Source organism: Girardinichthys multiradiatus, chromosome 2, assembly GCF_021462225.1.
Source record: "Girardinichthys multiradiatus isolate DD_20200921_A chromosome 2, DD_fGirMul_XY1, whole genome shotgun sequence".
Lineage (NCBI taxonomy): Eukaryota > Metazoa > Chordata > Actinopteri > Cyprinodontiformes > Goodeidae > Girardinichthys > Girardinichthys multiradiatus.
The window spans coordinates 9892735-9917213 of record NC_061795.1 but is presented as its reverse complement, the minus strand read 5'-3'; positions in this window follow the sequence as shown (position 1 = coordinate 9917213).

Sequence of the window (24479 nt, the reverse complement as noted above, 5' to 3'; positions counted from 1 at the left end):
TGTTTAACAAGTTAAAAGATGTATGATTGAAATGTGGATAAGAACTGAAAATTAGAGTAAAAAAACATTAAGGTTTGACATTCTCAACCCCACTTCTGTACCCTGTCAGAAGTGGGGTTGGCTTATGAGACCTATAGACGAAGGCGGGCCATAGACGGATATAACCTTGCAGGACCACAGATACAACCTTATTACTGGCTAGTCTACCACTGGACGTGGGTGTGGAAGGGGTTGGAACCTGGATTGCCTTACCCATCACCTATTTATCAAACCCTGCTCAAAGGACGAGTGGACAGAACTGAAGAAGCAGATCAACTGGAATTAGTGGGCTATTCCCGAGGATAACCATACCAGAGACCTATTCAGACATGATTCCTCTCAGTTATTTAGCTACTTTTAATGCCCAAGATGAAGAGCCTCCCAACGACTCTGACAATACAAGTCCCTCTACTCGACCCAAGCTATGGAAACAAATAAAGATTACGGATAAAGCGTCTTGTTTAAAGACTTTGCTTAGGTTTTTTGCTTTGCTTATCGGCATTATTCTTTTGTTAGTTATACTTTACCAAGCTGGAGTGGGACCATGGAACTTAACCCATGTTTAGGTTGCTCATGGTTCTTCAAAATATGCCAACCAAACTTGCTAGAACACAACCTCTCTGAACGTCTTTTTGCCTTGGACAGAATACCCTCCCATAAAGAACCAGTCTGTGTTCTTTCATGAAAGTGTGATGGAAATTCTTGCAGTAAGCATTCCAAAGTGTATGACCTTTGGGTTACCTCACTCCTGTGAACATCTGTGTTAGAGGAGGAAGCTGTAAAAGCCATTATCAGAAGTTTAATGGTTAAGGACATTTGTTACGGTGATGCCTCGGGGAGAGTAGATGGTTGTTCCTAGGTAACCTTCTCACCTCTGAACCCGAGAAGGGTATGGGGTCATAAAACACAGACTTTTTGAAGTTGAGATAACACTGTCATGTTCTGGTATAAATACTGTGTGTAAATGTTGTTCGGGGCTCTGTTTCACTGACTAACCTCAGTGTCAGGGTCTTCAAACGCTGAATGCCTTTGAATAAAACTTATAAAGACAAAGTCCGGATTTTCTCTTGTTATGAGTCAACTTCTACCCACGTTGATAAGGAAATTCCACAACAATTTTAGCGTCACGAACAGGATCTAACGTGCCAGAGGAGACCGCAGGAGGGGACACGGACGCCTGGCCAGCCTGAGAGTTGTTCTCAGTCCACTTCCATTTTACGGAGGGGAGTTCTGGTGCCCGCCTGCGGCTTCTGGCCGATTTGATCCGAACAATTTGTCGTCAAATATATCTGGGTGAGAAGTTGCTCTGTATGATATAATGTATATTATTATTTTTTATTACACATAAACCATCATCTCCTAACTAATTAATTAGGTTCCAGAGTTGCGAGAGGGAGGACATCAGCTGAGTGCCCGGTTACCCTGCAAAAGGAATGACAGGGAGGTTCTTATTGGTAACAATAAGATAAAGCAAAACACAGGGTTTTGCGGGTGGTTTTTAGCAATTTTCTACACCTCATAAAGGAGAAATGCCAGTCGGCAGACGTGCTGCTGAACAGGTACAAAAAATGGTTCCGGAACCTTGAGGCATCAGGGGTGTCTCCTTCTTCATACTCTGATTTATAAAATAATGAAAGGAAAAAGTGGGGATGATTGTGTTAAATGTGCTTTAATTTGGAAGATAAGTTTGGTTTTTCACAGCGTGGAAGTTTGAGTGTAAATAAGTCAAACAGTTTAAATAGTTTCAAGTAAAACAGTTGATGAAAAAAAAAAAAAACATAAGGAAAAGATTAAAAAGCACAGAGTGCATCAATTAAGGGGTTAAAGAGTTAAAACTTTCCTGAAGGAAGTTTTGTTTGTCTTAAATATTGCGATCAGTCGGAAAAGAAGGTAAAAGTGAAAAGGGACATTAGAGAGTCGAAAAGAAAGTTGTTTTAGAAAGGAGTATAGTTCATGTTGTGGAAGGAAGTGACAGGCAGGGGGACAACTGACTGACTGACTGATAATATTTATTTGTGCAAAATCTGAACCTATACTAAACTTTTCTTCTGCCTCTCTCACACACAAACACACACATATATGGGATTTGAGTTCAACATCTGCATTTTTGAGTCTGGATTTTAGAAACCTGCCCTTCTCCATGGCTACTCCGCCAGAGACGCTTCTCCAGCACGGCCTGAAAGAGAGAGATCTGCCTTCCTGCATGTTGAAAATCGCAGTGTGACTTTCTACAAGAAAAAAAAAAAAAAAACTCAGAAGAAGTCTGGACCCACTAAGATGGACAACGATCCATGCTGTTTGCAAGAGCCAGAAGAGTGATACACTGGATTTATATTGAAAGCATCTTATGCGGGCAGAAGAGAAACCGGAGCAAAGTTTCTTCTTTCTCCCTCCTGGAGAAGTTAAAGTGGACAAAGAATGATTGGATGTCTCACCAATAGACCGGGGAAGGGCCTGGTTGTTTTTTGGACTGATAGAGGACTGTGTGACAGTCTGACTCTGGAGCGATTTAGAAACTGTTGGGGGTAACGTACAAACACACACACATTTGCATAAATCTTTTCCTATTTTCTGCAATGAAGAACGCTTATTAACCGCTGCTCATGTGACACGCTTGCTTGACGTTGACAGATATAGCGGTTTAAAATAATATTTTAGGGTTAGAAAAGTATCTTTAAAAGGGTGATAACTTAGCTCATTTGATACTTTCCGGTTAATTCTTTTAGAGAAACAAGTTCTCTTTTGTCGTGGAATATTCAGGGTCAATTATTCTAGTTATTAAAAGTTATGAAAATGCAGAGGAAGTTACAACATCTTCAAAACTCAGCAGTAACCATGTGTTTCTATGTTATTCTCAGGACAGATCTCATGAAGGAGTATTTTTAAAACCCAGCGAATGCGTAAAACCTGATGGGTTTCTCCTTCAGGTATTATTTTCTGTTGTCAGAGTTTGTATCCCATAAATCTAATGGGTAGAGACCTCATTAAAACAGGCTTAGTTTTACTGCAGATGGTCTTCATACAGTCTCTGACACAGTACTTACAGTTTGGTGCAGTTTTTGTCCGCAAGTGCTAACTGACGCTTGTGGAAGGTACAAATTCATTGTTTTTCACAGCAGCTGCTGGGAAGAGGTTATATTAGGTTTTTTCTTCCCTCTTCTGATTCATGCAGCGTGTTGATTTACACTGTACCTTATATCAGGTCCTGACAAAAAACTATGAAAGGTTTGGTTCTGCAGGTTCTTTTTTCTCCCTTTGGAGAAGGAAAGAGAAACCTGATCAGTTCTGTGTTGCATAGAAATATTAAAACACTAGTTGTTTTCTAAGATATCACCAGCTAAAAACTTTTAAAACTTTTGAGAGTAATTGGTTTTGTTAAACACATTTCCCTTGGTAAAACAAATCTTTAAAATGAGTATGAAAAATTGGGTTATTTAGAAAGAATCTGATTGGACAGTGGTACCACACAAAAAATTAAACTAATCTCATGCTTCCTAAAAGACTCTGCATGAAAAGGCCTTCAGAACCGTGGAGTTATTTTCCACCACAGTAACAAGTTTTTTTAAGCATGCTTTTTCTTTATTTTAAAACAGATCTGATTTTTGTTTTGTTTTTGGCTTTTTAGCATAATGTTTGTCCAAAGCTTCTTATGAACTGGGTTAGGAGCAAATATGATCTGAGGTAAATTAGGAGCTGTGAACTAATAATTTTAAATCTGATTATTGTCATGAATATTTAGCTGATGGTATATCAGGTGAAGTCTGAAGATCAATTCTTTTGATTTTGTTGGATGTTTTGAAGTTCATGTAGTTAAGCACTTAGGTTTGAGAATGGGACTTTGAATTGAAAATTAGCCAAGCGTTGTGAAGGCTCTACCTATTGTTCTCACTTATATGAGATTGAGACAAAGGACATAGGCAAACCTCAGTCCTTTTGAAGTGCTGTGTGGCAGGTCTCCTAATTTGGACATGGGGATATTGCCAAGATAATTTTCTTCCACATCTCTGTGTGAAGATAGGATGTTGTTTTACTGTCAAAACCTGTCCACTGTGTTTTCTCAAGTTTCACAGATGGTGAAGGCTGCATTACCAGAAACAGCCACTTCCACCCTCCAGTCCTTTATTACTGGCGACTGGATTCTGCTCAGAGAATTTAGGAGAAAACACAGGAAGTCCAGGGCTGGAATGGCCCATATCAGATCCTACTAGACACCCAGGAAAGCTGCAGGAAAGCTCTAGCTCCTCCAGCTTCATCTGGCTTCCAGGACAAGTCATCTTCCAACTGGATCATCCACGGCTGAAAGGTTTGAGGACAGCGGACCACCACAAGACAAAGAACTGTAAGCTGATCACTGGCGAGTGATTGAACAGGTGGTTGAAGAACACTGTTCTTACAAGGGCACAATAATCCCTTGGGCAGTGCAACGTTATTTCAGAATCTACTTAAGGCCATTGCATTGCCTGAAAGTTAGAAATCATAAAGTCATTTGCCTCGCTGCACACACACCACAGTGTGAGATTCTTTCCTCCCACTTTGACAGCGAGACTGACTCTGAGGAGGAAATCTCGGATGCTTTTATCTAACTTTTATGTTTATTGCTTGATATTTATCATTATGGTATTATTACAAATTTGAATGTGTTCATTTCCACTGTTGTTTAGTTGGACTATGGAAGCCTAACTTCCAGCAGGTTAGAGTTCCTGTTTCTAAATATATTTCTAGAGGAGCTTCCTACGACCGCCCACCTGTATCAGACTGGTAACAGGGCAGCTTGAAGCGCAGAAGCCACTCAGGAGAGGCAGCAGGATTTTAGTTTTTTTTAAGTTGTTTAAAATTGGTTTTCTTTGGAAAAAACTGTTTGCTTTCTGTACCAGAAGAAAGGACATTCCACTTCAAGGTCACGATGCAGCTATATGGAAGATGGACTGTTCTGATGCTAATGATTGGTATTGCAAGTATTTTTATAACTCTTGTGTTCATTTGGGAAAAGGTACAGCAAAGACAATGTGTGGTTAATCTGACTAATAATACTCATCAGCGGATTCGAAGAGAGATTCATCACTTTTCTGACTACTATGACCATACTGATAATGTTTGGTGGCAATTGATGCATCAAAACTGTGAGGAATTATAGTGTAATGGAAAGCAGAAATGTTAGTAGATTTTCTAGTGAGACTAATTTAACATGTGCGTCTACAGGAACTCTTTATAGAATTCGGGGTATTAGAAATCCAATTAAAGATCCAGATATTTGTATTACACAGGAGGACAGTACACCTTATTTCCTTGGGAAGACAGTAGGTTGTGAAGCTATTATATCTGTTTTATGTGCTTTAATCAACAGACATAAATTTGAGTCATGTCCTATCAGAACTGATCCTTCTACTATTTCAGGATCTTTGGTCCCTGATCCCTTTCTGTTAACTTTTAATCTTACTGCTTTATCTGAGGAAGGTTTCACTGTTCTAACTACGGAGCAGCAGGCTATAAGAACTATGAGTTTGCAAACTAGAATGGCTTTGGATTATCTGTTAGCTGAGAGGAATGATGGTTTTTAAGAATTTTCCTTTAGTTGTGATTATCTTGTAATCAGAAGAAGGGAGTGTGATGGAAATTCTTGCAGTAAGCATTCCAAAGTGTATGACCTTTGGGTTACCTCACTCCTGTGAACATCTGTGTTAGAGGAGGAAGCTGTAAAAGCCATTATCAGACGTTTAATGGTTAAGGACATTTGTTACGATGATGCCTCGGGGAGAGTAGATGGTTGTTCCTAGGTAACCTTCTCACCTCTGAACCCGAGAAGGGTATGGGGTCGTAAAACACAGACTTTTTGAAGTTGAGATAACACTGTCATGTTCTGGTATAAATACTGTGTGTAAATGTTGTTCGGGGCTCTGTTTCACTGACTAACCTCAGTGTCAGGGTCTTCAAACGCTGAATGCCTTTGAATAAAACTTATAAAGACAAAGTCCGGATTTTCTCTTGTTATGAGTCAACTTCTACCCACTTTGATAAGGAAATTCCACAACAAAAGCCAAAGAACCAATTTCACCAGACTGAAGAAGGTTCTACAGAGAAACCCAGCATGGATAAACGACTCCACAACCCAACAACTTGTCAATTACACCTGGTGTATCTCCAACCTTGAACTCACTGACGAAGGAGTAATAATATGGGTGAGAATTCTGCACCGACTCATCCGCCGTACAATTCGCTGCAATTGGATTCACCCTGACCGAGGGTTCCTGGAGTGGCACTGCGACTGGGCCTGTCGGCCCTTGGTACGGTTTAAAGGCCACGGTTATTGGGAGCCTGAAGTTATCCACAAGGCTTCTTCAAGAGTTGTGAGTTGCCCAGCCTGGTTTCCCCATTGGGAATTTTGGGGGAAATATCAGTTAAATTGTGACGAGAATGTGTCCACTAAACCAGCACACCAGCAACCACACCGACTGGGGCCTTGTCATCCCCGCAGGAGGATCCAACGCCACAGTGCAGAATTACATATGCTTTCCTGACACTCTAAAAACACTTCGTCAACCAGAAACCGTGCAAATTACCCGTTGGCTTTTTGGAATCAAGAAGCCCTGCAGGAATGTATTAATACCAAGCTCAGACATTTGCCCAGCTGGTTTTGGAACATATTCACTCAATGCCGCACTCAATGCCCTTAGCCCCTCTTTACACTCATCAAGTCTACCTCTCCTTCATAACCATCTGGACTGAACATGATGTGGACTGAACATGATGTTTCCCTGGGTATAGAAGGCTTATGGTGATCCCCACTTCAAAGGATCACCATAGGTAAAGCTCTGAACAGTTTATGTGCAGGTTGTGTGGGGTCTGCAGAGATTTTAGCAGCTCTTTTCCTGACCCTAGACCTGTATAAGTCCTGGATGGAGGGAAGGTCAGCCCTGATTATTCTCTCTGCATTCTTGATTATTTGTTGCAGTCTGCACCTGTCCTGTTTTGTGGATGAGCCAAAGCACACTGAGATGGATGAAGACAGGACAGATTGAATGATGGCAGTGTAGAAGATGACCAACAGCTCCTGTGGAAAGTTGAACTTCTTGGTTGCCTCAAGAAGTATAGTCTCTGCTGGGCCTTCTTTCGAACAGTGTCTATGTGTGAAGACCATCTCAGGTCCTCGGAGATGGTGGTTCCTAAGAACCTGAAGTGGTCCACGGCCAATACAGTGTTGTTGAGGATGGTGAGGGGGGTGTATGGGGGTGGTGTTCTCCAAAAGTCCACCACCATTTCCACAGTCTTGAGTGGGTTGAGTTCAAGGTAGTTCTGACCGCACCAGTGTACCAGCCGATCCACCTGCTGTCTGTATGCAGACTCATCACCGTCCTTGATCAGTCCAATGACAGTGGTGTCATCTGCAAACTTAAGGAGTTTCACGGACGAGTCCGGTGAGGTACAGTCATTTGTATACAGAGAGAAGAGGAGTGGGGATAGAACATATCCCTGGGGCGCACCAGTACTTATTGATCTGGATCGGGAGAAGAGCCTATTTACATCTTCCTCGGATATCTTTAGTGCAGGCAGAGGATCTGGAGGTAGGGGGTTGGTTACTTTATGGGAGGAATTTGTTCCTGAATCGGATGTGGAGGAGATGGTTTGAGGTGTGAATGGCTTATTGTCATGTCTGCAACTTCTCACTGTAGCTTCCCTTGGCTGCTTTGATCTCCTTTGTTAGGCTGTTCCTGGCCTGCTTGTACCGCGCCCAATCTCCACTGCTGTGAGCTTCTTCCTTTTCCCTGCGCAGATTCCTGAGGTGTGGAGTAAACCATGGCTTGTTATTCCCAAAGGTGCAGAAGGTCTTGGTCGTGATCCAACAAAGTCATGAGAGACTTGAGTCTTTGTTCATGGAACTGGATTGCTTCCTTCCAGAAGACAGTTTATCCAGGCAGGATTCAATGCAAGGTAAAATCAGGTTCAGGAAACCTGCAGGATACAAAGACACAGTTACTTGGTGTACAAGGCAAAGTCAAGCCAGCAACTCTCTCTGGCAGTGAGTTGCTGGCAGCCTCCTCCTTAAATAGTCCTCGGCAGAATAATCAGGGGAATAGCGAACACCTGTCACCTCTCCTCCAGATTCCACGCCATCTAGGGGCTGAGCACAGTAAAAGCACCAACAGACACACAAACCACAGATCCTGACACAGACTAATCAATAGCTACAACTCTTTTGAATATTTAATCCTTAGTTTTCCTCATCCAAATTGCAAAGCACTAAAACCAGTTCTGTTTGTTGTTTTGTCCACCAGGCCCTTACTCTCAATTTTTAGATCAGTTTTCAGACCTTTTATCTGATTTAGTGTTAAATACAGATCAGGTTATTATAGTGGGGGATTTTAACATTCATGTTGACACTGAAAGTGAGAGCTTCAATATAGCGTTTAAGGCTATCTTGGACACAATTGGCTTTGCTCAAAACATTAACAAACCCACCCACCTTTGTCTTCATTCTCTGGACCTTGTGCTGACATATGGCATTGCATGTAAAAACATAACAATATTTTCTCATAACCCTGTCCTGTCTGACCCTTTTTTAATAACCTTTGACTTTAATTTAACCGAGTACTCCACACCTGAAAGAAATAATTTCATTATAGTAGATCATTATCAGACAATGCTGTAGCAACCTTTAAAGAAACTGTTCCACTTTTGATTTCCTCATTATCACAGAAAAGCACAGTGGAGGGCAATAATTTTGTTTCTTCCCCTTCACAAATTGATTATCTTGTTCATAGTGTTACTTCATCATTGCGTGGTGCATTAGACAATGCCGCCCCCTTGAAAAACAAGGTAATTATTCATAGGAGGCTATCTCCATGGTTTAATTCAGAACTACATACTTTAAAGCACAATGTTAGAAAATTCAAGAGAAAATGGCGCTCTACACACCTAGAGAATTCCTACTTAATCTGGAAAAAAAGCCTACTGTTTTATAAAAAGACACTTCACCAAGCTAGAACAGCTTATTCCTCATCATTAATAGAAGGGAACAAGAATAATCCCAGGTTTCTCTTTAGTACAGTTGCTAAACTTACAGAGTCATAGCTCTGTTGAGCCATCCATTTCCTTAGCTCTCAGCAGTCATGACTTTCTGGGATTTTTCCTAAATAAAATTGATTCTATTAAAAAGAAAATCTTTGACATACTCCCGAAGATGATTACTTCATCCTCAGCAAGTGAGACAACATTGGAAGTAACTGTAGAACCTGATCTGTGTTTGGACTGCTTTGATACTGTGGAGCTTCCCGAGTTATCAGAAATATTAGCTTAATCTAAACCTTCAATTTGCATGTTAGACGCAATCCCAACCAAATTGTTTAAGGAAGTGTTCCCTCTGATTACCAGCCCCATTTTAGGTATGATTAACCTATCCTTAGTAAATGGATATGTACCACAGGCTTTTAAAGTAGCTGTAATTAAACCTTTACTTAAGAAACCTTCGCTTGGTCGAGATGACTTGAAAATTACAGACCTAGATCCAATCTTCCATTTTTATCTTGAGAAAATAGTTGCTAATCAAATGTGTGAGCATTTACACAGCAATGACCTGTTCGAAGAGTTTCAGTCAGGCTTCCGAGCTCATCATAGCACTGAAACAGCTCTGCTGAAAGTCACTAATGATATTCTTATGGCCTCAGATAATGGACTTGTGTCTGTACTTGTCCTCTTAGATCTCAGTGTTGCATTTGATCCAGTCGATCACCATATTCTCTTTGAAAGGCTGGAATATGCTGTAGGGATCAGGGGAACAGCGCTAGGCTGGTTTAAATCTTATTTGTCTGACAGATTCCAGTTTGTTCATGTAAATGATAAATCATCTTTAAACTCCAGGGTTAATTGTGAAGTACCACAGGGTTCAGTGCTTGGGCCAATTCTCTTCACTATATAGATGCATCCAATAGGTAAAATTATCAGGCAGCATAGAATAAATTTTCACTGTTACGCTGATGACACTCAGCTTTACTTATCCATGAATCCTGATGAGCCCAACCAGTTAGATAGACTACAAGCATGTCTTGAAGACATAAAAACTTGGATGACTTTAAATTTTCTGCTTCTAAATTCAGACAAGACAGAAGTTGTCGTCTTTGGACCGGAGTCTTTAAAAAAGAAACTGCTTAGTCAATCACTTAACCTGGATGGCATTAAATTGACCTCTGATAATAAAGTAAAAAACCTTGTTGTTATTTTTGACCAGGACATGTCATTTAAATCCCATATTAAACAGGTTTCTAGGGTTTCCTTCTTTCATCTCCGGAACATTGCCAAAATTAGAAATATCCTGTCCAGGAGTGATGCAGCGTTGCTGCATTGAACTATACATAGTCTAACTTTGCAGTATTTGCTGTATTTGCCATCCATTTTCTGTTGCATAGTGGCTGATGTGTCATCTTTCATTATCTAACCTGGCAGTTGCTTAATTTATGTTTTCATTTTTATTTATTTAATTGAATCTTCAGAGGCACATAAAGACAGTAACAAGGTTGGCCTTCTATCACCTAAAGAACATCTTGAGGATTAAAGTAGTAATGTCTTAGCAGGACCTTGAAAAACTAATTCATGCGTTCATCTTTAGTAGAATTGATTACTGCAATGGTGTCTTCACAGGTCTGCGTAAAAAGTCGATCAGACAGCTGCATTTGATCCAGAATGCTGCTGTCCACGTTCTCACTAAAACTAAGACAGTGGAGCACATCACCCTGGTTTTAAAATCCCTACACTGACTCCCTGTAGCTCAGAGAATATACTTTAAAATACTTCTGTTCGTCTATAAATCACTGAATGGCTTAGCACCAAAATACATTACAGACTTGTTGTCAGTGTATCGACCACCCAGACCTCTCAGGTCTTCCGGCTCAAATCTACTCTGCATACCCAGAACCAGAACCAAACATAGAGAAGCAGCTTTTAGTTCTTATGTCCACTAATCTAGAATAAACTCCCAGAAAAGTGTAAAAGCACTTTTTAATCAAGATTAAAAACGTATTTGTTTAGAGTGGCTTTTGACTGTGCTATCTAAACATTATAAACATTATTGGTTAAGTTTTCAGTCCAACTTTCCTTTCCTTTTCTTATCAATCATTTTATCATTAATTGTTTATTTAATTTATTTTTTATTGTCATCTTTTCAATTATTAATTTTTTATTCTCTTTAATTATTTAATTGCCTTTTATGCCACTGCAATGTACTTTTCCTATTATGTCTCTTTTTCTTTTTTTTCATGTACAGCACTTTCAATTGTCTTGCTACTGACATACTCCCAGAGTTCTACAAAGTGTCCTCCAGCAGGCCACTAGTAAAAATGTCTCTAACAAAACAATTAGAAATAGACTTTATTAGAGTGGCCTGAGGGCTCGCAGTCTTCTAGTAGGCCTTGTGTTCAACTGGTATTTGCCAGGGAACACTGGAATTGGCAGGTTCAGCACTGGCACCCTGTTCTTTTCACAAATGAGAGCAGGTTCACTCTGAGCTTATGTGACAGACGTGAAAGGGTCTGAAGAAGCTGCCGTGAACCTCATGCTGCCTGCTACATTGTTCAGCACGGTTGGTTTGGTGGTGGATCATTGTTGGTCTGGGGATACTTATCCAAAGAGGGATGCACAGACTTGTACAGGATAAATGATGGCACCCTGACTGCCATTAGGTATTGGGACCAAATCCTTAAATCATTGTTAGATCCACATCTCTGCAACATGCTGCTGATGCCCTGGTCAGGATCTGTGAGGAGATGCCCCAGAACACCATCTATCATCTAATAAGGAGCACCCACTACCCCCAATGTTTTGTAGAAAGGCATTTGGAAGATCTCCATAAAATACAGGAACTATAAAAACTGACTTATCTCTTTCTATACACTAGTCCTGGTTAGGATTTCAGCCTGACATCTGAAGCTTTCAGAGAGTAATTAAGCCCTGAGATGCCATCTGAACATTGGAACTAATACACTTTTGTGACCGCCACGGTCATAGATAATCAAGCCTGGTTTTAAAATGTGACAGGAGTAACAATTGATTCATTTAATAAAAAGCTCATAGTGTGGCCATTGTTTAAATGAGTTGATTACTGTTATTTTTGATAACACCTTTCCTATGAACATCTGTTCACCACTTTCTGCATGTATTCTTCAGTCTGTCTGTGTTGTTCTATTATCTGCAGACAAATAATGTGATGTGAAGGTCAGTGATTTTGACAGAGATTTTGCAAGTGCTTGCATCATTCAGCTTGTTTATCAGGTTTAATTGTCTCTTGTAATTTAACACCAGCTTTAAGATCACAAACAGGTAGATGAGAGAATATGTGTATTGTCTGTGCCTGTTGTTCTTTTCTATCTTTAATGAGCCAACTTGTGCTGTTATTATCTTCTTTGTTGTTTCTTCAGTTCACACGTTTCTAACAACCAGCTGCTGAACGTGTGAGGGTAAGCCAGAACACACACACACACACACACACACACACACACACACACACACCATCTGTGAGTGTACATAAATATAGTTACATTGATACATTCTCACACAGTTGCATCTTGTAGGAATCAACCTGATTAACTTCAAACTTCATATTCCTCTCATGAGTATTTCTACATGTATGTTTGCACATACAATTTAGACAAAGAAAACCAGTCAAGGACAGATTGTTGGCTTTCTATACAATCATTTATTTATTAATTGTTCTTCCTCTTTCAAACTCCCCTCCCAATATTGAAAATAATTTCAAAATTAAAACTATACAGTAACACTAAAATTAGAATGATTTCAGAGTTGTTGATTTATTGAGATGCTCCTGAACGAATTGTTTAAGAATGATTTTATCAGAAGCATCAAACAAAAGTTTGTATATAAATTCACACAACAGTCTTTGATGGATAATCTGGGAATTTCTGGAAATACTGTTGTTGTAGTTGGTTATTTTCCCTCTCTTTGGTATTTTAGTGGCTTGTTTGCCCTGATTTACAAAGCGCCTAAAACCTATTGACCCTATTTTGATGTTTCATCTTATATACCAAAAATAGTTTGTTTTTCTTAAGATTTGTTTTGTGACATTAGTAGCCTTTATTTTGTCATTGGGCGATGCTGGCGACAGTGGTAGGGTTCATCCTGTAACCTGTGGATTGCCAGTTCGAACCCCTGGTCTTTCAGGCATTGTGTCCTTGGTCGAGACACTTCGCCTACCTTGCCTGCTGATAGTGGTCAGAGGACTCTATGGCACTGATTGTATGGGAGCCTCCCTTCTGTCAGTCTGCCCCAAGCCAGCTGTGGCTACATTGAAGCTTACCACTGTCAGTGTGTGAATGTTTGTATAAATGGGTAGATGACTGTAGTGTAAAGTGCTTTAAGGTCTTTGGGGACTTGATAAAGGGTTATACAAGTGCAGGTCAATTACTATTTACCATTTTTCTTTGGAAGTAGGCAGACAAGAAATGGGATGAAGAGAGGGGGAAACATGCAGCACAGGTCGCCATGGCTCGAACCAGGGACAGTCGCGTTTGGCCCGATGCCTTTCTATACGTGAGCCGCACGGGCCCATAATTTGACATTTTTTACAAGAATTTCAAAACATGTCAGAGTGGAAACTAATTTTTATAAGCTAATGTTAATTAATTAAACTATTTGAGGTTGAATAAATGATTGCATAAATATTCTCTGCAAGCATTTTCTGTCCTGGGTTTGTTTGTTTTGCAATTTACAGATTATTTATTATAACATCATAGTTTAAATTAACACTAATAAGTTTTGTTAAGTCTACATTTTATTTATTGTTTAGAACAGTCAATTTGAACAGTTAATTTGTTTATGAAATAACCTTACTTACCTGTGATCCATGAGCGAAACAAGAAAGTGCTGCCTCACTTCTTGTATTTATAGCTTTCTATATAATGCTGATGCCACAGGAAGGGACCAGGTGAAGAGGGGGAAAAAGTTAAGAACCACAACAGTGTAGCTGAGTGCACTTGACGGTAATTTTGGTTGCTTTAGTTCTTTTATGTTCATTTGTGCTATGTTAATTTTTGAGTAAATAATTTTTGGATTTTTGGTAATTTATCTTTGTAACGATTATTGTAAATAAACCACCTGCTACACTGGACAAAATCTGTCTAATGCCCATCTTCAGCCACTTTGGCCTGGCTGCTCTCAGTCCAACTAAATAAAACTTGTTCACAGCCAAAATGTTGCATGTTTTTTAAAAGTAATACCTTACAGTTTTTATAAATATCTAGGATTTTTTTTGTGTAATTTAAAAAAAACACATTTTCTTTTCTATATTTATGTTTTAAAAAAAATAAATAAAAAAACGTTTGCAATAGAAGGATGTAAAAAATTTTTTCTATAGGATGCCGAAATTTAAAAAAGCACAGTTTCCAACCTGAAGAAAAATAAATCTAAAGACTTATTATTGGTTCGTTTAGTGCTATTCTTTTGTTGAAATTCTATGCAATTATTCCATGAAAAAGTGCTAAAACCCACACTTGTTATTTTATCTAGATATAAACATTAGCTGGTTCTAGGATTTTAGTAATCTGTCAGGATGTGGGGTTTGTTGGTTCGGTTCCTGTCTGTTTTTGTCCTGCAGCTATCCACCAGAGGGCCTCCGGCAGTCGGCTGCTGGCTGAGCACAGGTGCAAGCTCACAGGAGCAACACATCAGATGCAATCAGCCTGGCAGAATATAGAGGCTGGAAGCCAGTCACTCTTCCCCTGAGTGTTAGCTGTTACTGGTAACAACAAGCCACCTCTTGTTATTCTGAGTATTTGTTCTAGTATCTAGCTACCTCGGAGGCAAGCCTGAGCTTTCTCCTGAGCTTTTGTGTTCTCCCTCCACTAACCGTTGTTTCTGTGTCTCCCCTCTTCAAGGGTTTTCCTCACACCAGCCCAGACTCTGATGATCATTTGTGGACTCACCTTTTCCATTCCCAGCTTCCTGTGGACTCTGGATCACTACCTCCACGACTGGCTTCCTCCTTACTGCACTACCTGTCCGCCCAGCATCGCAGCCATCCAAGCCCTCTGAATTGCACCTCCGCTGCAGGCAAGCATACCACAAATTATTCTCCGGATATCTCTCACTATCTTCATCCTGTCGGCAGCACAGGAGCACCACAGGGGACTGTACTCTCACTATTCCTCTTCACTCTGTACACCTCAGACTTACAGTACAAGACAGACTCCTGCCGTCTGCAGAAATACTCGGATGATTAAGCAGTTGTGGGGTGGATCAGAGATGGACAAGAAGCTGAGTACAGGAAGGTGGTGGACCGCTTTGTGGCATGGTGTGGAAATAATAATCTCCTCTTGAACGTGACTAAAACAAAGGAGATGACTGTAGATTTTAAGAGAAACAGGAATACGTCAAAAACTATTTCCATCATGGGAGAAGAGGTGGAGATGGTGGAGTATAAAAACATCGGTGTTCACCCGGACAACAGACTGGAGTGGAGATGCAACTGTGAAGCCATCTACAAGAAGGGACAGAGCAAATTGTACTTGTTGATGAAGCTTAGGACCTTTGTTGTTTGCAGCAAGATGTTGCATAATCTTCTATAAGTCTGTTTTAGTGGGTGTGATCTCCTCTGCCATCATCTGCTGGGGTGGCAGCATCAGAGCCAGGGACTTGAAAAAGCTCAACAAGCTGATAAAGAAAGCTGGCTCTGTTCTGGGGACTCCTCTGGAGATCATTGTGCAAAGAAGGATTCTTCATAAAATGAAGAATATTATGGAGATCCCTGAGCATCCTCTTCATGAGACTGTCCTATAACAACAGTGTCTTCAGTCAGAGGCTTCTTCAGATCTGCTGTAAGACGGACCTCTACAGGAGATCCTTCCTGCCCACAGCCATCAGCATCTACAACGGCTCTTTGAAGAAACCTACAAAATGAGCTACAACAACATTTAATTTACCTTTGGGAATAATAAAGTATTTTTGAATTGAATTAAATAAAATATTATTTTAATAAATAAAGGCAGCTATTTAAACACCATTGAGAATTAGTCATCCAGACGGTTGGTTTTATTCAGCAAATCATTCTCTAAAATGTTATTTTATTAAAGCAATGTTTTATCTGATCTTGCATTGCGAATTGTTTGAAGATATAGCAATTATTGCCTAAGTTGGGTCCAAGACTAACTTAACTTCATTTCCAGATTCTTCAAGATAATTCTTGGTTCTCAAACGTAAATAACATTGCATGGTAAAGTTGCTTCACTCTTTTGGTCATGGTTTTCAACCATCTTTGATTCACTTGTTTATATTTTACATAGCCCATTAGACTTCCTTATTCTTTCATTTTGCTTGATAGTTTAGTTGGGTTGTTTTAGCATATTAAAAAGCTTGTTGATTGAAATATGTTTGACTTTGAGTTGACTTATTTTTGTTATTCTTGTATTTTAAGAAATTGTGTGAACTCGTTCTGTGTGTGTAAAGAGTTGTGCTGTTCAAAAATGCCAGAGCTTGGCTCATTCCTTTCAATTTTGTCCTAATACCACCACCTTATTGGACTAGTATTAACAGGACAACCTTTAACAGACCGAAATATTAATTAATGAAATATTAAAGTATTAATATTAAATATATTCATATGCATAATCACAACACACCACATACACGTATACTGTTGTAAAAATTGAGCTATACACGGATGTGTCCAGCAGACATCTGCTTTAAGTACTCATTGAGTCTGCCTCAAATATTCATGAATGTCTGCGAAGTCAAATTCTCCCAACTATGTGGGAACCTGGAGTCTGCCTCGAGTACACGTGGAGATTCACAGAGCCAACTACACCGCATCTCTGTGGGACCCTTGAAATAAAATCCTAATTACTTGATTGACATTATTAAATAAACACTGCATCTGTAGACATAGTAGGCAAGCCACATTGATGGAATAGGAACATGTATATTGTTCTGATATTATCGATAAAAACACAAATAATTAATGGAGTTTACCTACTATTGTTGACAGGCTAAGAAACCCCTCACCACCTGTCCCACCTGGACTCTTATTCAGCATCTCCTGCAATGACTTTGCAAGTTTAACAGAAAACAAAATTCTGAGAATTCAAACTCAACAACATACAACATTTGCTGCTTACGAAGCAGGGGAGGAAAAATTAGCACTTTGTCTAGATTGAAAAGAGTCTGCAGTATAAGAACTGTGCAATCCACCATTTTTATTGCTGATATCATCTTCTGTGGGTTTTAAACTGGTCGGCAGCCATTATGTTGTACTACTGATTTCAGTCATCCTGCTCATGAGCCAGGGCAACCCCATAAGAAAGATTTCATATTTCCCGTTTACATGACAACGGAGACAAGGACATTTTCAAACCATTACATTCTGGAAGCCGTTCTCAAATTGTGTCATTTTCAGAGAAAACGTGCGCCGTTGTTGTGTGAACAAATAGTAGAAACGCAACTAAACTTTTCCATTTTCACCTGATAATGCTGTAGGCAAGCAGTATATGACTCCACCTCTAATAACCTAGTGCTGTCTCCTGAGCCTCCAGAATTATTACAGCATGTAAAGGAGTTTTACAACTAAGTTTTGTAGTTTTGACAGAAACTGTTCATAAACTGAACCCCACAATCTGCTGCCTTTATTTGTTGCCCAGCAGTGGCTTTTTTTAAAAAAGTGTTTAGCTGTGGGGCCCCTTAGATATTGCAGATAGTAAATCTTTCCCTTTATTCAGGTTATTAACAAGGCCTAAAAAGGGCTGTGATCAAACCTCTTAAAGAAACCAAAGCAAGATTTATCAATAATAATAAGTATCCAATGTAATATTTTTGGAAAACATTTTTGAAAAGATCAAATTTACACCTTTATGATAAAATAAATTATCTCTTTACTGTTTTCTAGTCAGGCTTTAGACAACACCACAGAACTGAGACTACACTGGTCACTTTGGGTCGATATATATGATTTGATTTCTTCTGTCAGAACATCATATCCTTCAAATGTTTACTGGTAAAACAACATTTTATTCAACAGCTCTGAGCCAGTGCCATCAAAAATCTTCCCAGAGAAAAAGTCATTCTACGGACAGGCATGAAACTCCCCAGTAGTATTCAAATAAGAACACTGTCCCTCTCTTTGACTGTGGACACCGTTCATTTGTCTAATTGGCCTTAATTCACTCAAAATGAAGAAATAATTAACAGCACAATGTCAGTCACAGCGTGTCCCCCACCCCCTCCCATTTTCACTGGGGTCTTGTTAAGAGCTGTGATGAAGTGACAGACAGGAAGCCAGATCATATGTGTCATTACATCACCCCATCTCCTCTGATCCCATTTCAATTAACAGATCATTTGTGGTCTGTATTTTCAGCAGAGACTTCTCAGCAGGTGGTCCTGTGCTGCTCTTTCCTGGCAGTTGCTTCAAAGGTTTGCCAATAGAAATCAACACCATGAAGATGATTTTCATTAAGAGAATGTCAAAACCTCTACATGCAAAAAAGCTTCAGTGATTCTATTGTGTGCTTTCATAAGACACACATAAGCATTATTTGTAATAAAGTGAGATATGTCAATTAACTTCAATGCACACTAAATAATGATTATCCAGGGATTCTTCTTATCCTTTGGTATTAGGGTTAGGGTTAGGGTTACTCAGTGATTAATGATTACTCAGCCACAGTAAAATATGTATTGAGTCGTTATAAACTGGTCACAAAAACTATAATTTCTTCACTTTTTTGATCATGTTGCTTCTACAAAATGACTGGTTTAGTGTGCAAAACTGGTTTGATTAATGATTTTTCTGTAAAACCTGTACAGATGATCTCTGCTTGTCATATCCAGCCAGTGTCTGTGTTTTGAGTTTGTGTTTTTGTTTATTTCTCCTGGTCTGGTCCTTAGTTTAATCTTAGTTCTGTGTTTTTGTCTTGTTAATTGATTTCACTCTCTTCAGTCTGACCCACACCTGTTTCTTGTTTCCCATGATTATTCTGTCCGTTCTTTCATTGGTTCCCCCTGCTGTTCTGCCTCTATATAACTTCCTTAGTTGCCTTTGTTCCCCGCTGGTTCCTTGTGTAGTATCTTGCATGTTTTTATCCTGTCTATCACACCGTTAAGGCTATTCTGGTTACTCTGTGTGCGGCTCTAGTTCTGATCCTGCATATTCCTGATGTCATGTCTGGATTCTGTGAGTGAGGAATTAAACTTATCTTACCTTAATTCTCCATGTTCATTCTCCATGTTATCTTCTTGCATGTTGGTCCTACCCACAAACCGCACATTATGACACTGTTATTACATGTTATACATGTCATTTTATAATTTAACCCTTTTTTAAATAATGTCTACATTCCTCCTTTAATACACTTCTTGATTTTTCTAGCTGCAGTAAAACATTAACAAAAATATTTCTGAGAAGATTTTTAAAGGTGCAAAAAAACTCTGTCTGGTCAGTCGAACTACAACAGTCTTGGTGATACAAGACATTTTAGCATTGTTCTTCTGGAATTTTTTTTTCTCCTTGAATCATGTAAAGCCAATTCAAGGAAAAAAAAAGAAAAAAAAACATTTCCAGAACAATTCTGAAATGTTGTTTTGCAGCTGAGGTGTTTTGTCTCCCACCTTGAACAGCCTCCTTAACGTGGTGGAGGGGTTTGAGTGCTCGACTGATCCTAGACGCTACGTTGTCTGGGACTTAAATGCCCCTGGTAGGGTCTCCAATGGCAAACAAGCTCTGGGTGACAGGTCAAACAAAGAGCGGTTCAAGACACCCTCATGAGGACTATATGATCGAGGCACGTGACATCGCCCAGTACGGCGGAGCCAGAGTCCCACCCTGGAGCCAGGCCTGGGGTTGGGACTCATTGGAGAGCGCCTGGTAGCCGGGTTGCTCCTCGTGGGTCCCGAGGCAATCCCGCAGTGGGCCCACCACCTGAAGGGGGAACCATGAGGGACCGGTGGAAAGAGGATCGGGCAGCGGACGAAGGTGGAGACCTCCGCGGCATGATCTCTGGATGTTTAGGCTGGCTCTAGGGATGTGGAATGTCGTCTTGCTGGGGGGGAGCCTGAGCTTGTGTGGGAGGTCGAGAGAAATCGACTAGAAATAGACCTTCACAAGGAGGTGGGCTCTGGAACCCATCTCCTTGAGAAGGGGCCAGGCTCTCTTCTCCTCTGGAGTGGCCCGTGGGGAGAGGCGGGATGCTGGGGTGGATTGTTGCCCCCTAGCTCAGCTGTCTTGTGTCGGTGTTTACCCCAGTGGATGAGAGGGTCGCATCCCTGAGTCAGGAGTACAGAGTCGGGTCCATCTGGTCTCTGTACAAATGGAGCAGGAGTTTGGTCCACAGTGCCGGCACTAAATCGGACCTGTTCTTGGTGCATGTTGGACTCCGGCAGAGCTGCCGTTTCTCACCAGTCCTGTTCATAACTTTTATGGATAGGATTTCTAGGCGCAGCCAAGGGCTGGAGGGTTTCTGGTTTTGGTGACCAGTGGATTTCACCTCTTCTTTTTGCAGATGACATAATTCTACTGGCCCCCTCTAGCCAAGACTTACAGCATGCACTGGGGTGGTTTGTAGCCGAGTGTGAAGCAGCTGGGATGAAGATCAGTTCCTCCGAGTCCAAGGCCATGGTTCTTGACCGGAAAAGGGTGGCTTGTCCTCTTCAGGTTGGCGGGGAGTGGAGGAGTTTGAGTATCTTGGGGTCTTGTTCACGAGTGAGAGGAGAATGGAGTGGGAGATCAACTGACGGATCGCTGCGGCAGCTGAGCCGAAAACGAAGCTCTCGATTTACTGGTCGATCTACGTTCCTACCTTCACCTATGGCCATGAACTTTGGGTCATGGCCCAAAAGAACGAGATCCTGGATACAAGTGGCTGAAATGAGCTTCGTCCATATGGTGGCCGGGCACTCCCTTATAGATAGGGTGAAGAACCCGGCCATACGGGAGGAGCTCCGAGTAGAGCCGCTGCTCCTCCGCATCTAGAGGAGCCAGTTGAGGTGGCTCGGGCATCTATACCGGATCCCTCCTGGACACATTCTTCTGGGGCCCAGGGGATGGCCCAGGACACGTTGGAAGGACTACGTTTCTCGGCTAGCCTGGGAATGCCTTGGGCTCCGGCCAGAAGAGCTGGAGGAGGTGTTTGGGGAGAGTGATATCTGGGCGTCTCTACCGAGTCTGCTGACCCCGCGACCTGGTCCCGGATGAAGCAGAAGACGACAAGTACAAGTACAGTGTGTTTTGTCCTCTTTTTTTTTTTTTAAGAGTTTTTTCAGCATTAGAGGCCTTTATTTTTGACAGTAGGCAGACAGGAAGGAGGGGCAAAGAGAGGGGGAGACATTCAGCAAAGGTTGCCAGGTCCAGGATTCAAATCCGGGACGGCCACTTCGAGGACTGTAGCCTCTATATGTGGTTGCGCGTTAACCCCTACACCACCAGCGCCACGCCGTTTTGTCCTCTTTACATGGAAATATAAATGTGTCACTCTTCTGATTCCACTGATGAGTAGGCAATGTATGTGTGGGTTGAGTAGCAGAGCAGAGTATGTGGGTTGTACCTAAGAACAAACTGAAAAATGTCAAACACTAGTCAATCTCTAAAATATGAAAGTGTAGAGAGGATGGAATGACCTGCCTTCAGTCCTGACCTAAACCCCACTGGACAGTTGTGGGAGCAGCTTGGGTGTGTGGTTTGTGCAAGAGTAATAAATAAAACCACATTGGTTGACTTGAGACAAATGCTGGGTAAATAATGAGATTCCATCCAGCAGTGTGTGACCAAGCTGGTAACCAGCATGAGGAAAAGGGTACCATGCTGTTGTGTTTGTGTATGGTTCTGCAAATAAAAATGAATGAATGAATAAATTGTTAAATGTCTTATATTTCTCACTCCCCGAACTTCAGTCATCAATGGCATCAGGCAAGAGTGAAAAGCAGGATAAGCTTCTTGGCATTGACAGAGTGGAATTGACAAGTTTTTCATGGATGCAACCCAAATATTCAACTCTGTTGCTCAAAAAATGCATTGTCCTTACAAACGTGGCACAATTTGAGGGGAAATTAATATGCATCACAAAGAAATAACATTTATTGTCTAGAAACATTGTTACAATAAAGATTTAATTAACAAAATACACTTTCTTTACTTTTTGTTCTAAGTGCATATAGTAAAACAGTACACGAGTGTCATATAAAAAGCCATTTGATCTTTTTATGTCTTTTGTGACATTTTGCTAACATTGTATTTCAATTGGTAGTGCTGTGTCCCAGCCATGGGATGAAACAAAAACTGAACTGTACGCAGAAATCGAACTGGTAAAAACTAAGAATCTCAGAATGCACAGCATTAACCCATTGTCAAAAGAAGACTACTCCTAGGAGAAATTACAGCTGCAATCCCCTTTACATCAGATCTACAAAACTCTGCTATTAGCAGCATTGCTTCCTCTTTCCCACCACTCTTCACTAGAGCATCATTGGGGGGACAATGCATGTGAATGTCTCACTTTGTTGGCCGAGTTAGACTACTTCTTTAAAGAACCTTGGATCCCAAAAAGTTAATTGCAGTCTGTTGATTGTGTATCCGATGATTGGAAACCAGCCATATTTAGTAGTCTGATTTCTTTCTAAGCTTTTGCTGAAAAAAAATCTGAGCCAGAGATTCTTCGAGAAGAGACAGTAACTCTAATCACTCAGAGAAAGCTTTTTTTCCCCACTGCCTGAAGAAGACGGCATCTAAACCGCAGCTCTGCACACCTCGCATACAGTTCAAGCAGACGCTCATCCCAACACGGCATACAACCCGCCTATCCGACCCTTTCTCCAGGCGGCTAGGCTGAGAGCAAATGTCACGTGTCCTCTGTGTTCATCACCCACAGCGCATCTCATTGCCTCTTGGACCTCCTCCTGTTCACCAGAGTAGTTCACTTTAGAGGTTGTGTCTGGGCAGAGAAAATTAATTTAAATGGTAAAAGGCCTGGACTTGTATAGTGCTTTATCAAGTCCCCAGAGACCCCAAAGCGCTTCACACTATATTCGGTCACTCACCCATTCACACACTGACAGCGGTGAGCTACATTGTAGCCACAGCTGCCCTGGGGCACACTGACAGACATAAGGCTGCCATACGCAGGCACCAAGCCCTCTGACCACCATCAGTAGGCAAGGCGGGTGAAGTGTCTTGCCCAAGGACACAACAACTGAAATAGACATAGCAGGGGATCGAACCGGCAACTCACAAGATGAACACCTGCCACCGTTGCCCCAATTAAGGGTTTAACAATTTAAAAGGTGTTTATTGTTATTTTGTTTTATTTTCTTTGTGGTGCTAAACTGCTTGAGTGCTAACAGGCCTCTAAGCCTTAAAGCTAGTTACATGTGTTGTGATTATTATTATGATTATATAATTTAATATTTTATAGAAATATTTTAATATTTTATTAAATAATAATTCAGTCTGTTAAATGTAGTCCTGTGAGTATAAGCTGGTGGTATTAGGGCAATGGTGAAAGGGGTGAGCAAAGCTCTGGCATTACTGAACAACAAACTCTGCACACACATGGAATAAATTCACACAATTTCTTAAAATATAGAGAATTTATTAACAAAAATAAGTCAACTCAAAGTCAAACATATTTCAATCAACAAACTCTTTACTAACCTAGAACAATACAACTAAAACTACCATGCAAATGAAAGAATAAGGAAGACCAATGAACTCTAAATACAATTTAAACAAATGAATCAAAGAGGGTTAAAAACCATGACCCAAAGAGTGATACATTACCAGTCAATGTTATTCATTTTTCAGAACCAAAGATTATTTTAAGTAAATAAGGTTAAGTTAGTCTAGGAACTAACAATAATTGGTATACCTTCACAATGCAAGATCAGACACAAAAGAAGAAAACATTTTCTGGGCAAGGTCCAGGTAATGTAGGAGGTAAAGCACCACCATATATATAAAGAGAGAGAGAGGCTATAGTCCTCGATGCAGCTGTCCCAGGTGCGAGTCCAGACCTGGCCACCCTTACCGAATGTCTCCCCCTTTCTCTGCCCCTCTTTCCTGTCTGCCTACTGTTGAAAAATGAAAAATAATGGTTGCTGGGGGGGGGGGGCTGGCACAGCCAAACTGTATGACAAAGGCACGTTTGGCTACCTCAGTGGCCACGGTACAGCTGGGTAGCTCTTGCTACCTGGGCGTGCACTCAAGGGAGGCGTGCGATGCTGTGGTCCCATTGTCCTCTGTCAGGAAAACCGCTTCAATTAGAGCTACTATGGGGAAGTTCTCTGCAACACAAGTCGCTTCTGTAGGCCTCAGAAGAGAAGTCAAGTTTGTCTTAATTACCCCCTTTTATGAATCAATGCTAGGTCCTTGAACAGCAAATCATTACTTAACTTTGTTGCACATGTTATGGATTTTCTTATAAACGTGGGAGAGAAGACAAGTCATTAACAAGATAAAGACCAGACTT